General features: G+C 46.9%; 1 protein-coding gene across 3 annotated transcripts in view; it reads right to left on the bottom strand.

Moving 5' to 3' along the window:
* The window catches only part of LOC134909252 (glutathione hydrolase-like YwrD proenzyme), a 227,331-nt gene extending 212,808 nt beyond the window's left edge, over positions 1-14,523 (bottom strand). The window contains exon 1 of one of the 3 annotated variants that reach the window (XM_063915949.1): positions 14,433-14,523. The gene's annotated coding sequence lies outside the window, so the exon portion shown is untranslated. Of the gene's footprint in view, positions 1-9,537; positions 9,622-10,831; positions 10,918-14,432 lie in introns of those variants that run through there. The other 2 variants (XM_063915950.1, XM_063915947.1) reach the window with 2 other exon arrangements.
* Between the last annotated feature and the right edge of the window lie 1,868 nt (positions 14,524-16,391).

The raw sequence follows: 16,391 nt of genomic DNA, 5'->3' as shown, positions 1-16,391 counted from the left end.
GCGTGTTGCAGCTATCTATCGCCCACCTCGGCAACCCAGAAAGTTTCTGGAAGATTTTTCTGCTTGGCTCCCTCAATTTTTATCCTCTGACATCTCCACCATCATTATGGGTGATTTCAATATCTCTATTGACAGTCCACAATCTCCCCATGCCTCTAAACTACTCTCTCTAACCTCCTCTCTTGGACTCTCCCAATGGACTGACGCCCCTACTCACCAGGAGGGCCACTGCCTTGATCTTGTATTCACCAGACTATGCTCTGTTTCTGATCCCACTAACACTCCTTTCCCTCTTTCAGATCACAACCTTATCACCTGCGTGCTTTCCTCCATTACTTCAAACTCAATGTCCCTAAAGTCTACCAAGCCGCCTCTAACCTGCAGAAATATTAACGCTATTAATTTTCAACAACTATCTACCTCACTGCAACCACTGCTCTCACCAATTTCTACATTCACCTCTCCTGAGACTGCTGTATCACACCTTAAACAAACTCTAGAAATAGCACTTGATGAAGTAGCTCCGGCTACCCATCACACTCCACGTAGACTTGGATGGCAACCATGGCACTCTAACTACACTAGACACCTACAAAAACTCTCACGTAAAGTAGAACGCCAGTGGGGTAAATCTCGTTGTTCAAGTGACTTTCTCACATATAAGACCGTGTTCCATTGTTATCGTAATGCTCTGGACACTGCCAAACAAACATATTTCCAGTCTTTCATCTCTGCTCAAGCCTCTAACACCAAGCGACTTTTCAATACATTTAAATCACTTCTTGTCCCTCCCTCACCCAACCCACCAGCCACTGTCAGTGAGCAAAATCTTGTGTCCTATTTCAAGGACAAGATTGATAAGATCCGAAATGAAATAGTATGCTCTTCCACAGTCAGTGACCTGCTCAATTCCCTGCCTGAACCCTCTAACACCTTCTCTTCATTTGATCCTACAAATGAACATGAAGTATCTGCACTCTTTTCATCTGCCTACTCTACTACCTCTCTCCTTGACCTCTATACCCTCACAAATTAGTAAAGCTTTGCCTGCTGTGCTCATCCCAACCTTAACTAAAATGTGTAATCTCTCTCTGTCTACTGGTATCTTGCCTTCTCTGTACAAGCATGCAGTGATTACTCCCATTCTGAAAAAACAAAACTCTGGCCCTAACTCTCTCTCAAACTACTGTCCCATCTCTCAGCTCCCATGCCCCTCCAAGCTACTTGAGAGACTTGCCTACACTCGCCTCACACACTTTCTTAACTCACACAGCCTACTGGACCCACTTCAGTCAGGATTTTGTGCCGAACACTCCGCAGAGACAGCACTGACTAAGGTAGTGAATGATTTGGTCACTGCTAATTCTAAAGGCCATTACGCACTACTTATTCTCCTTGATCTCTCTGCTGCTTTTGACACTGTTGACAACTCTCTTCTCATACAAACACTACAATCCCTAGGTATTCAGGACACAGTCCTTTCTTGGTTCTCTTCCTACCTATCTAATCGCTCCTTCAGTGTTCGTTTCTCTGATTCCACCTCTCATTCGCTACCTCTCTCAGTTGGAGTACCGCAAGGCTCAGTCCTAGGTCCTCTGCTTTTCTCTATCTACAGTATACCACATCTCTTGGCAAACTAATCAACTCTTTCAGATTTCAGTACCATCTGTATGCGGATGATACTCAAATCTACCTATGCACCCCAGATTTGTCACCTTCTGTATTGGGCCGTGTCACTGAATGCCTTTCTGCCATTTCATCTTGGATGACATCTCGCCACCTCAAACTTAATATTTCCAAAACAGAATTCATTATATTTCCACCGGCCAATATTAGTTACCAACCTGATATCTCTATCACTGTTGAGAACTCAGCAATCATCCCTGCCCAACAAGCTTGCTGCCTAGGTGTCATTCTTGACTCTGAACTGTCCTTTGTTCCCCACATTCAATCTGTCTCAAGATCATGTTACATACATCTAAGAAACATATCCAGAATACGACCATATCTTACACAAGACACAGCAAAAACTCTAATTCATGCTCTCATTATCTCCCACATTGATCATTGTAATAGTCTCCTAACTAGTCTTCCCAAACATAGGCTCTCACCACTACAATCCATTTTGAATGCAGCTGCGAGGCTAATCTTCCTCGCTAGACGTTCATCATCTGCAGATCCGCTCTGTCAGTCCCTCCATTGGTTAACGGTATTCTACCGTATTAAATATAAAATACCTTTACTGACATACAAAGCTATTAACCAAACTGCACCAACATACATCTCTTTACTCATCTCAAAATATCTCCCTACCGACCTCTCCGCTCTGCACAAGATTTGCGTCTCTCATCCACACACATTACTTGTTCACACTCAAAATTACAGGACTTTATCTGGGCTTCACCCTCTCTGTGGAATGCCCTCCCACGCACAATAAGACTTGCCTCTAGTCTCCAAACCTTTAAACGTTCCCTGAAAACTCACATCTTCAGATAAGCCTACCAAATTCCAGACCCACCCACATAACCTCAATGCTTCCCTATCCAATTACATCCTCTCTGTACAGTACACATAACATCACATATCTTGTCTTTCTTTACTCTCACACCCTCCTGACACTTGGCCAACATTGCGGGGTGATCATATCATACAACACATTAAGAACCTAGCAATCTGGTGGACCATTAAGTAATAGGTAGCATCTATCCTTGGGTATCAATGCCTATTTCCCTATAGATTGTAAGCTTGCGAGCAGGGCCTTCCTACCTCTATGTCTGTCTGTTTTTACCCAGTTTTGTTCTATTACTGTTGTTCTAATTGTAAAGCACAACGGAATATGCTGCGCTATATAAGAAACTGTTAATAAATAAATAAATTAAATGTCTAATGAATCACTTAATTTAAACAAGGTTAATTTAGTTGAAAAACAAATGAGGTGACTCAAAGTATTATCACAATATCAACACAAATTTGGTTGGGAGGTGTGTTAACAAAGTATTGTTTATTTCTCTATCGTCCTAAGTGGATGCTGGGGTTCCTGAAAGGACCATGGGGAATAGCGGCTCCGCAGGAGACAGGGCACAAAAGTAAAGCTTTTACAGGTCAGGTGGTGTGTACTGGCTCCTCCCCCCATGACCCTCCTCCAGACTCCAGTTAGATTTTTGTGCCCGGCCGAGAAGGGTGCAATTCTAGGTGGCTCTCATAAAGAGCTGCTTAGAGAGTTTAGCTTAGGTTTTTTATTTTACAGTGATTCCTGCTGGCAACAGGATCACTGCAACGAGGGACAGAGGGGAGAAGAAGTGAACTCACCTGCGTGCAGGATGGATTGGCTTCTTGGCTACTGGACATGAAGCTCCAGAGGGACGATCACAGGTACAGCCTGGATGGTCACCGGAGCCACGCCGCCGGCCCCCTCACAGATGCTGAAGCAAGAAGAGGTCCAGAATCGGCGGCTGAAGACTCCTGCAGTCTTCTTAAGGTAGCGCACAGCACTGCAGCTGTGCGCCATTTTCCTCTCAGCACACTTCACACGGCAGTCACTGAGGGTGCAGGGCGCTGGGGGGGGGGCGCCCTGGGAGGCAAATGAAAACCTTTAAAAAGGCTAAAAATACCTCACATATAGCCCCAGAGGCTATATGGAGATATTTACCCCTGCCTAAATGTACTAAATAGCGGGAGACGAGCCCGCCGAAAAAGGGGCGGGGCCTATCTCCTCAGCACACGGCGCCATTTTCTGTCACAGCTCCGCTGGTCAGGAAGGCTCCCAGGTCTCTCCCCTGCACTGCACTACAGAAACAGGGTATAACAGAGAGGGGGGGCAAAATAAATGGCAATATATTAATATAAAAGCAGCTATAAGGGAGCACTTAATCATAAGGCTATCCCTGTCATATATAGCGCTTTTTGGTGTGTGCTGGCAGACTCTCCCTCTGTCTCCCCAAAGGGCTAGTGGGTCCTGTCTTCGTATAGAGCATTCCCTGTGTGTCTGCTGTGTGTCGGTACGTGTGTGTCGACATGTATGAGGACGTTATTGGTGTGGAGGCGGAGCAATTGCCAAATATGAGGATGTCACCTCCTAGGGGGTCGACACCAGAATGGATGCCTTTATTTGTGGAATTACGGGATAGCGTCAACTCGCTTAAGCAGTCGTTTGCCGACATGAGGCGGCCGGACACTCAATTAGTGCCTGTCCAGGCGCCTCAAACACCGTCAGGGGCTGTAAAACGCCCCTTGCCTCAGTCGGTCGACACAGACCCAGACACAGGCACTGATTCCGGTGGTGAAGGTGACAAATCAACCGTATTTTCCAGTAGGGCCACACGTTATATGATTTTGGCAATAAAGGAGATGTTACATTTAGCTGATACTACAGGTACCACTAAACAGGGTATTATGTGGGGTGTGAAAAAACTACCAGTAGTTTTTACCGAATCAGAAGAATTAAATGACGTGTGTGATGAAGCGTGGGGTGCCCCGATAAAAAACTGCTAATTTCAAAGAAGTTATTGGCTTTATACCCTTTCCCGCCAGAGGTTAGGGAGCGCTGGGAAACACCTCCTAGGGTGGACAAAGCGCTAACACGCTTATCAAAACAAGTGGCGTTACCCTCTCCTGAGACGGCCGCACTTAAAGATCCATCAGATAGGAGGATGGAAAATATCCAAAAAGGTATATACACACATGCAGGTGTTATACTACGACCAGCTATTGCGACTGCCTGGATGTGCAGTGCTGGGGTAGTTTGGTCAGAGTCCCTGATCGAAAATATTGATACCCTGGACAGGGACAATATTTTACTGTCGTTAGAACAAATAAAGGATGCATTTCTTTATATGCGTGATGCACAGAGAGATATCTGCACACTGGCATCACGGGTAAGTGCTATGTCCATTTCGGCCAGAAGAGCTTTATGGACACGACAGTGGACAGGCGATGCGTAGAGGAGTTATTTGGGGTCGGTCTATCGGATTTGGTGGCCACGGCTACGGCCGGGAAATCCACCTTTCTACCTCAAGTCACTCCCCAACAGAAAAAGGCACCGACCTTTCAACCGCAGCCCTTTCGTTCCTTTAAAAATAAGAGAGCAAAGGGCTATTCATATCTGCCACGAGGCAGAGGACGAGGGAAGAGACAGCAACAGGCAGCTCCTTCCCAGGAACAGAAGCCCTCCCCGGCTTCTACAAAAGCCTCAGCATGACGCTGGGGCTTCGCAAGCGGACTCGGGGGCGGTAGGCGGTCGTCTCAAGAATTACAGCGCGCAGTGGGCTCACTCGCAGGTAAATCCCTGGATCCTGCAGATAATATCTCAGGGGTACAGGTTGAAATTAGAGACAGAGCCACCTCGCCGTTTCCTGAAGTCTGCTTTACCAACGTCCCCCTCAGAAAGGGAGACGGTTTTGGAAGCCATTCACAAGCTGTATTCTCAGCAGGTGATAGTCAAGGTACCTCTTCTACAACAAGGGAAGGGGTATTATTCCACTCTTTTTGTGGTACCGAAGCCGGATGGCTCGGTAAGGCCTATTCTAAATCTGAAGTCCTTGAACCTGTACATAAAGAAGTTCAAGTTCAAGATGGAGTCACTCAGAGCAGTGATAGCGAACCTGGAAGAAGGGGACTTTATGGTATCCTTGGACATCAAGGATGCGTAACCACGTTCCAATTACCCCTCACACCAGGGGTACCTCAGGTTCGTTGTACAAAACTGTCACTATCAGTTTCAGACGCTGCCGTTTGGTTTGTCCACGGCACCTCGGGTCTTTACAAAGGTAATGGCCGAGATAATATTTCTTCTTCGAAGAAAAGGCGTATTAATTATCCCATACTTGGACGATCTCCTAATAAGGGCAAGGTCCAGAGAACAGCTAGAGATGGGTTTAGCACTATCTCAAGAGGTGCTAAAGCAGCACGGATGGATTCTGAATATTCCAAAATCCCAATTAATGCCGTCAACTCGTCTGCTGTTCCTGGGGATGATTCTGGACACAGTTCAGAAAAAGGTTTTTCTTCCCGAAGAAAAAGCCAAGGAGTTATCTGACCTGGTCAGGAACCTCCTAAAACCAGGAAAGGTGTCTGTACATCAATGCACAAGAGTCCTGGGAAAAAATGGTAGCTTCTTACGAAGCAATCCCTTTCGGCAGATTCCATGCAAAGGGATCTGTTGGACAAATGGTCAGGGTCGCATCTTCAGATGCACCTGCGGATAACCCTGTCGCCGAGGACAAGGGTATCCCTTCTGTGGTGGTTGCAGGAGGCTCATCTATTGGAGGGCCGCAGATTCGGCATGCAGGATTGGATCCTGGTGACCACGGATGCCAGCCTGAGAGGCTGGGGAGCAGTCACACAGGGAAGAAATTTCCAGGGAGTGTGGTCGAGCCTGAAAAAGTCTCTTCACATAAGCATTCTGGAACTAAGAGCAATCTACAATGCTCTAAGCCAGGCGGAACCTCTGCTTCAAGGAAGACCGGTGTTGATCCAGTCGGACAACATCACGGCAGTCGCCCATGTAAACAGACAGGGCGGCACAAGAAGCAGGAGGGCAATGGCAGAAGCTGCCAGGATCCTTCGCTGGGCGGAGAATCACGTGATAGCACTGTCAGCAGTATTCATCCCGGGCGTGGACAACTGGGAAGCAGACTTCCTCAGCAGACACGACCTTCACCCGGGAGAGTGGGGACTTCATCCAGAAGTTTTCCACATGCTATTAAACCGTTGGGTAAAACCAATGGTGGACATGATGGCGTCTCGCCTCAACAAAACACTGGACAGGTATTGCGCCAGGTCAAGAGATCCGCAGGCAATAGCTGTGGACGCGCTGGTAACACCTTGGGTGTACCAGTCGGTATATGTGTTTCCTCCTCTGCCTCTCATACCAAAGGTATTGAGGATTATACGGCAAAGAGGAGTAAGACTAGTGGCTCCGGATTGGCCAAGAAGGACTTGGTACCCGGAACTTCAAGAGATGGTCACGGACGATCCGTGGCCTCTACTTCTGAGAAGGGACCTGCTTCAGCAGGGTCCTTGTCTTTTTCAAGACTTACCGCGGCTGCGTTTGACGGCATGGCGTTTGAATGCCAGATCCTAAAAGGAAAAGGCATTCCAGAAGAAGTCATTCCTACCTTGATAAAGGCAAGGAAGGAAGTCACCGCGAAGCATTATCGCCGTATTTGGCGAAAATATGTTGCGTGGTGCGAGCAGCGGAGTGCTCCGATGGAGGAATTTCAACTGGGTCGTTTTCCTACATTTCCTGCAATCAGGATTGTCTATGGGTCTCAAATTGGGATCTATTAAGGTTCAAATTTCGGCCCTATCAATATTCTTCCAAAAAGAATTGGCCTCAGTCCCTGAGGTCCAGATTTTTATCAAAGGAGTACTGCATATACAGCCTCCTGTGGTGCCTAAGGTGGCACCGTGGGATCTAAATGTAGTTTTAGATTTCCTCAAATCCAATTGGTTTGAACCACTAAAGAATGTGGATTTGAAATATCTCACATGGAAAGTGACTATGTTACTGGCCCTGGCTTCGGCCGGGAGAGTATCTGAACTGGCGGCTTTGTTTTATAAAAGCCCTTATTTAATTTTCCATTCGACATAGGGCAGAGCTGCGGACGCGTCCGCATTTTCTCCCTAAGGTGGTATCAGCGTTTCACCTGAACCAGCCTATTGTAGTGCCTGCGGCTACAGACGACTTGAAGGACTCCAAGTTGTTGGACGTTGTCAGAGCCTTAAAAATATACATTTAAAGGACGGCTGGAGTCAGAAAATCTGACTCGCTGTTTATACTGTATGCACCCAACAAGTTGGGTGCACCTGCTTCTAAGCAGTCGATTGCTCGTTGGATTTGTAACAAAATTCAACTTGTACATTCTGTGGCAGGCCTGCCACAGCCTAAATCTGTTAAGGCCCATTCCGCAAGGAAGGTGGGCTCATCTTGGGCGGCTGCCCGAGGGGTCTCGGCATTACAACTCTGCCGAGCAGCTACGTGGTCAGGGGAGAACACGTTTGTAAATTTTTACAAATTTGATACCCTGGCAAAGGAGGACCTGGAGTTCTCTCATTCGGTGCTGCAGAGTCATCCGCACTCTCCCGCCCGTTTGGGAGCTTTGGTATAATCCCCATGGTCCTTTCAGGAACCCCAGCATCCACTTAGGACGATAGAGAAAATAAGAATTTACTTACCGATAATTCTATTTCTCGGAGTCCGTAGTGGATGCTGGGCGCCCATCCCAAGTGCGGATTATCTGCAATACTTGTACATAGTTATTGTTAACTAATTCGGGTTATTGTTTAGGAAGCCATCTTTCAGAGGCTCCTCTGTTATCATACTGTTAACTGGGTTTAGATCACAAGTTGTACGGTGTGATTGGTGTGGCTGGTATGAGTCTTACCCGGGATTCAAAATCCTCCCTTATTGTGTACGCTCGTCCGGGCACAGTACCTAACTGGAGTCTGGAGGAGGGTCATGGGGGGAGGAGCCAGTACACACCACCTGACCTGTAAAAGCTTTACTTTTGTGCCCTGTCTCCTGCGGAGCCGCTATTCCCCATGGTCCTTTCAGGAACCCCAGCATCCACTACGGACTCCGAGAAATAGAATTATCGGTAAGTAAATTCTTATTTTTATTACTATCCTGCTAATAAGAGCGGTCACTCCGAGTTGATCGCACGTAGCAACGTTTTGCTGCTCGTGCGATCAACTAGAAACAGCCTATGGGGGAGTGTATTTTAGAATAGCAGGGCTGCGATCGCTTGTGCAGCCCTGCTATGCTAAAAAAGTTTCAAGCAAAACAAGACCAGCCCTGCAGCTACTTACCGTGTGCGACAGATCCAGCGATGAAGGTCCCAGCTGTGACGTCAGACATCTGCCCTCCAAACGCCAGGACACGCCTGCGTTTGCCTTACCACGCCCAGGAAACGTCGAGTAGACGCCCCGATCCTCCTTCCCGCTGTCAATCTTCTTGCGATCGCGTCTACGATTGCTTTCATCGGTCCTGGCGTCGTTGCCCGGCGACAGATGTCGCTGGGCAACGATGCGCGTGAGCAATGCGGGCACCGTGCACCCGCAGTTCTGATCCGTTCGCACCACAGTGAGCAACCACTGCGTGCGAATGAGTCGGAATGACCCCTAAGATCCTAGGGCACTATTGCAAAGTCAGTGCCACAGGACAGACAGACAGAAATACAACATCTGAAAATATCACAAACAGTTAATGCAGAGGAATCTGCGTCTGGCAGAGATCCCACAGCAGGGGAGCGGTGAACACACACACTGTTTTCTGTGAATGCTTTCGGCAGTGTCAAAAACCTAGGCCTAGACTACTACAAGAAGAAAAAACAACATAAAAAAGTACCATATGCAGTTAGATTTAAGGGCCTAGTTCTAACATAAGGGATAACTCAGATCTGACCGCTGGGCTGCTAATTTCGCTGTCCTGCGATCCCCCAGGGGGAGTGTAAATTTGCAGTGCAAGTGTGCGATTGCATGTGTATGCTAAGCTGCGAAAATCCACTCTGTTCAGTCTGTGCGCAACCCAGTACTTACTCCTCCTGTGCGATGAGAACAGTCTGATCAGAGCCACAGCTGACATCAGACACCCTCCCTGAAAACACTTGGAAACGCCTGTGTTTTTCCTGACACTCCCAGTAAATGTTCAGTTACCACCCACAAATGGCCTCTTACTGTCAATCACCTTGCAAACATACACGCGATCGGATTTTTCGCACCATCCCGTCGCTGATTGGCTATGCCCGTTGTTGTTGACCGACGTGCGTGCGCATTGCGGTGCACCTGATTGCCCTCTGTGCGAAAATGCACAGCAGTGATCATATCTGAATTACCCCCATAGCACACTGCAGCTGTATGGCAGTATCGTGCGATGAGGTCTATGGCTGGGGAGGCACACATGGGGGTGGATCTGAGTGTCACTCACTGTAACTCCATACCTCCCAACATGACCCTCTCCAGAAGGGGCAAAATGCTCTTTCTGGACTTTTCTCTGAATTTATGATTGCCAGCACCTGTGTTGAAAATGTTAATGGATAAGAGAGGTGTTTCAGCACAGCTGATGGCAATCATAAATTAAGAGAAAAGTCCAGGAGCAGAGCATTGTGTCCCCTCACTACACTAAGGTTCAGTGTCTATTGATTCCCCTACCTGCATCACTGTGTCTTCTTTTCCGCACCTGACTACCTCGCCTCTAGTTTCTCTCACCCCAGGAATCTCTGCAGGTTTGACCAGTTTTAACTATACAAATGATTACAATAAACAAAGAAGATGTTTATAAGTTATAAATATCTTCTTTGTATTATTCTAATTGTTATTATATCACACCAGTGACAGGGTTAACTGGTCAATGATGTGACTCAGACAGTGGGAGCATACCTCCCAACATGACCCTCTCCAGTAGGGACACAATGCTCTACTTCTGGACTTTTCTCTTAATGTATGATTGCCGGCACCTGTATTGAACAGGTTAATGGATAAGAAAGGTGTTTCAGCACAGGTGATGGCAAGCATAAATTAAGAGGGAAGTCCAGGAGCAGCGCATTCTGTCTCTCCTGGAGAGGGTCATGTTGGGAGGTATGTGTGAGGACACCACAGATGACAGTTGGGGAGAGGAAGGTTTTGAACTTTCTCGCGCTGTGGACAGGATAGATCCGGCAGCTTGGCCAGAGGTTATAAATAAGAGGCCTGACTGACCTCTGAAGTTGAAGTAACAATCTGGAAGCGGGAGCCACGCTGTTAGCTGAGAGAGGTCTGGTGTGCAGGCAACAGGACTGAATACAGGAGGCAGCGGGAGGTGGAGCCCCACGTTGCTGTCTCTGAGCAAACTCACCTTGCCGGCGACTGACAGCCCATCAAGCTAGGCCCCAGGGAAGCAGTTATCTGACAGACGGTGAGCTCCTTGTAGCTGGTGGAGCAGACCCTTGAGCAGTGAAATAAGATCCAGTTAGTTACAACCAGAGAGGTAGAATAAAGTGGAAGCTATCCAGGCACCTGAGTGAAAGAGAGCAGCTGTGAGGTGGGTGAGCGAGAATACCCAGCATCACTTACACAGCTCTGCTCAGCTATTATGCTACTCATTTACACTATTCCCTACACAACTCTGAGAGCATAAACTGTGAAACACTAGTAAGAAGGGGAGGAGCTGTATATTAGCTTCCCTGTCCAAGTTATACCCCTTTCAGACATATGACCCAGGAATTTCCCTGCTCAGTCCCGGGTTTTTCATCTCTGAAAAATCCCGGGTTTTTGCTGGAGACCCCTTTCACACTAAACCTGAGACCTGGTAAATTCCCGAGTCGACACCTTTCAGACATAAGACTGGTCTGCCATGACAGCCAGGGCAGACCAGGTTACTCTCATGTCACACACACATCATACTCGTACATGTTACACACACACACACACACACACACATCTTACACATACACATGTCACACTCAAATACACCCACACATACAGTACACACAAACACACACACACACACACACACATACAGTACGCACATACACACTCACCACAACAGGCTGCCTCTCTGTTTTTAGGTTGCGTTGGCTGCTTCACAGCAGCTCGGACTACAGCAGTCGACGCACGCCCCCTCTTCACTCCGGCCCCCTCCAGGCAGTCCCGCCCCTTCAACAAGCACACACGGCCATCAGGTGCGACCTGGGAGCAAACTCCCGGGTCGCACCTTTCAGACCTAGGCCGGGTTGTCTACAAGGGACTTAAATCCCGGGAAAAACCCTGCTCATTGCAGGGTTGCCAACCCAGGAACGTGTTCCCAGGTTGTTGGCACCTTTCACCAGTGACGTGCGGTGGGGTGAGGCAGGTGAGGCAGAGCGTAAATCTGGCTCTGGGGTTAGCCAGTGCCTTCTGAGCCATTTAGCTCACCGCACGTCCCTGCCTTTCACACATGCCAAATTCCCACATGCCAAATTCACATAAGGAGCCAGACATTTGCACAGTAAGACAGTTACTTCAGGAAGAAATTGAGCTGATCTGTCAAGACTAATAGCAAAATATATTCTATTCTCCAAGCTTATAGCAAAACATTTAGTAGTTTAACTATGGACTTAAGTAGCAGCATCACTGAAAGGAATACTCAAAGTACCATTAAAATAGTTCTTATAACCATTACAGCAGTTTTCAGAATACCAAAGCATTTAAACTGCAGCTTTCAATGATATCTTCACTTTTAATAGCAAAGCAAGAATGAAAGAGGAACTTTGTAAATAAATTAAATAACGGCTCTGAAGTAACGTAAGCTCATCCAGGGCAGCAACTTGTAAAGTGTTGTTCATCTGCATGTGGCCACATAGCTAAACTGGAACTAAATAACAACTCTGAATGTGCACCACAGTGGCAAACGCAGGATTTCTAGAGGGGGGTTTCCAAATGCAATCCACAATCTCCTACTCTGCGGAACATTGCAGCAAGTGCGGGAGTCTGGCGGAGTGGTAGAAGCACCTAGTAATAACCCTGGACATTAATATAAACATTGGACTTTTTATATACTGAATAATGTATGGAAAACAGTATTAATATTTCACTAGGGTGTATCAAACATTTAAATTAAATAAATAAGATAAGTGGTCAGGAAAAGGTTAAACATACCATAATAAATAAATAAATAAATAAATAAATAAATATACAAACATAACAGAACCAGTACTGCACTTTCTAAGAATACATTCTCCCACCTCATGGTAAGACTCCTGTCTCTTCTTCCTGGTAGCTACTCTTTGGTCCAGTGCACTGATTGAGGACTTAGATGCACGCACACAGCAAACTTGGTAGAAGAAGCTGCTACCACTCTATCCCTTAAACTGCATGATGTGGCTGCAGCTCTAATAATAGTATTATATACCATTGCTATTGTTATAATTTGAGCCACTTGCCAAGTAGAGGGGGGTTTCCATGCAACCGGAACCCCCCCCTGCGTTTGCCTATGCACCACCTGCAAAACCATAATTGGATCTTGATAACAGTACAGTTAATACCGAAATATATTTACAGTTATCTATGGACATTAACAATACACCCTTGTTCTTATAGACAAATATAGTGTTAGCAGTGCAGTGGTATTCTGCCCCTTGCTTCTGCTTAAATACTTAGTGCTACGCATCTGGTAATGTAACAATAAACTGTATGAATATGTATTTATGTCAACAAGAGCAGATTGGTGCATTCAGCATTGCTTAATTGTAAATGTTATTTGTTTGAACTAGAGACGTGCGGCAGACACTTTTTGGGTTTTGGTTTTGGATCTGGATCTCCACTCGTATTTTGGATCTGGATTGGTTTTGCCGAAACCACCCTTTCGGGTTTTAGTCTTGGATCTGGATGTTTTTAGAAAAAAAAAACCCATAAAAACAGCTAAAATCACAAAATTTAGGGGCAATTTTGATCCTACAGTATTATTAACCTAAATAACATTAATTTCCACTCATTTCCACTCTATTCTGAACACCTCACAATATTGTTTTTAGGCCAAAAGTTTGAACCAAGGCCGCTGGATGACTAAGCTAAGCGACACAAGTGGGCGGCACAAACACCTAGCCCATCCATTAGTAGCACTGCAGTGGCAGACAGGATGGCAGTTTTAAAAACTAGACCCCAAAGAGCACATAATGCCAAAAAAAAAGAAGAAGAGGTGCAAGATGGAATGGTCTTGGGCCTTCACACCCACCCTTATGTTGTTTAAACAGGACATACACAGTTTAATAAACCCATAATTTCAGCGACAGGTGGTCCCCCTGGAAAAAGCTCGCCAAGTTCTCCAAATCATAGCTAGCTACAAACATACCACCTCCTGCTTTGATGATTTTTCACATTATGAGAAGACGCAAGATTAAGAGGACAGTGTCAAGAAGATGATTAAAAATGAGAGGCACACTCAATCAGGAACAACACACAGGCTTTTACCTCCACTTCTATATGGGTGTGGAACAGAAAGGACTTCAACCAAGCAAATATATAATCAGGGCCGTAACTAGGTGTGTGTGAGAGGGGCCTCGCACACAGCGCAGAGCCCTGGGGAGCGCACAGTCACGGCCCTGTTTAACACAGTATGGAGCATCAGAGCTCCGTACAGCTAAATTGGCCAGCCGCAGCCTGCCCCAGCACAGCGAGCCACCTGTGGAGCTGAGGCGGCTTGCGGCTGAGAATGTTGGCGGGTCCTCCCTGCTCCCATACTCCGTACTACGGAGCATGGGAGTGGGGAGGACCCGCCAACATGCCCCAGCCACAAGCCGCCACAGCTCTGCGCAGGATTAAGGGGGGAGGCCTGGGGGTATGTACCCCGGACCCCCCTGCAGCCCCTCCATCTACCACAGATCGGATCTGCGGTGCTGTGCTCCCGGCAGCGGCTCCCCACTGCACTTCAAGATAATTGTGTGGCCGCGCCACAAGCAGGGCAGGCCCCCCTGCCAGACCTGCTGTACAGCGATGATTCTACCCCTCTCCTTGCTTCACGTCCAGCAGCAGCAGTTGCTGGGAGAACTGCTTCTGGTGGCTGAATGTGTGGAGAAGTAGCATCGTCCGGCACCTGTCTCTACTCAACCACATTGATTTTTGCTTCTCTGCCTCTGCCCTCCGTAGCCTACAGGATGGGGGGGTGGTTTAGAATCTCCCTCCCTTCCAATGGACCAAATGTTAGTTTGTTTTCTGATTGCAGGCTGGAATTGTAGCCCCGCCTACTCACGGCATTAGGCCCCGCCCCCGCTGCATTTTAGCCAAGATTCGTGGGCCTTTGGGAAGGTGGGCACTGGGCAGACCGACAGAGACAAGATTCAGCCAAGCAAGGGTGAGGTTTGAGACCTGTCTGTCTCAAGGTTGCTAATGGCTGATGACTGTTTATGACAGTGAAACAGTAGCTGGTAATGCATATGAATCTGTAGAGCAGTAGCTATGATTATGCACCTAGTAAGCTCTACTGAATTATACAAAGCTGTCATACAGTAGTAGTGATAATTCTGTAGCTGCTTAGCCCTAGTAAATGTTATGCATCTGGGAAATTGTGGCAATGATTTGTTTGGTGAACTGTAGTGAGGGATATTGACCTATTCATTTGTGGCATCAACTATGTACTGTAGCTGCGCCCCTTTTCTATTCCTAGTAGAAAAAAAAGTGTATAATGTATATATACAGTACCTATAAATAAATATATATAAGCAGAAGCCTCCCCTAACAAATCATGCTTTTGCCCCTGGGCGGTACCGGTGACTAGAAGAATGATAATTCTGTTGCTGCATTGTTTGTTTCAAGCCTGACTGTGTGACGATTCTCCAGTACCAGATGCCATTTTACCACAGAGCACCGCAGCATTTGTGATTTTACTGTCAGAGACCTATCCCCACTAGGCTTATATTTGTAGATAGACTTATTTCAAATTAATTTACACACACACGCACACACGCACGCACGCACACACACACAAAAAATGTTAAACAATTACTTATATTAGGACCTGCACAGGGAGAGAAGACACAGCGGGCAGAGCCAGTGATCTGGTGCTGACATGAGGGTGAGGGCCCCATTTCTTAAGTGCCCCGGGCCCACCATAGATTTAATCCGGCCCTGGGTGCAGCGCCCCATGCCAGTGATGCCACGAGGGAGCTGAGTTACAGGCAGGGCAGCTGAGCAACGGCTCAGCTGGCCAATCATCTGTGAAGGCTGCAGAGAACAAGGAGGAGTCGGTCGGCCTCTGGAGTGAGGGGCACCCGGTGGAGTGTGCTGCTTGAAGTTACTGTGCGGTGTAATTTGAATAATGGAGACTACTGTGCACCGTAGTATGAATTGGTATTATTTTGTGGCCACACCCTTTCCCCATGAAGCCACGCCCCTAATGTTTTTTGTGCGCGCCTACGCCGCGCACTGTCCATGTTTTACATAAGGTGGGGAGGGGGGCGCCAATGCCGTTTCTTGCACACAGCGCAAAAATGCCTAGTTACGGCACTCTATATAATTACCACATTACTGGACAAACTGAAAAACTAGGGGTCAAAGCCTCTGGATTTAATGCTGGGATGCAAATAAACTGGTGTATACCACAGGATCAAGATTGGATATTTTCCCCACCACTGAGTCTGGAGACTTATTTTGTGAAACTCTTGTGGGTTTCTTTTTTTTCTTTTTTTATTGCATTTTTATTTACATATTTTGTGGCAGATACTTTATTTTTGTTTTTCACAGCTCCCAGTTACACGCATGTGAGCATACATGTGTGTCCCAGTTACACGCATGTCAGCATACTTGTGTGTCTTGTTTATTTTTTTCATATTTAATTTTTAAATAAAGCAGCCCCTTAGATGTTTTAGTAGCCCCTCCTGAGCCCCCACAGCAGCCCTGGATGGCCAAAGTTGAGTTCGGGTGGGTTCGGTAAAGTACTAAGC

Source organism: Pseudophryne corroboree, chromosome 4 (genome assembly GCF_028390025.1).
Source record: "Pseudophryne corroboree isolate aPseCor3 chromosome 4, aPseCor3.hap2, whole genome shotgun sequence".
Classification (NCBI taxonomy): domain Eukaryota; kingdom Metazoa; phylum Chordata; class Amphibia; order Anura; family Myobatrachidae; genus Pseudophryne; species Pseudophryne corroboree.
Note: the sequence above shows the minus strand (reverse complement) of the source record. Positions and strands in the feature narration are given on the sequence as shown.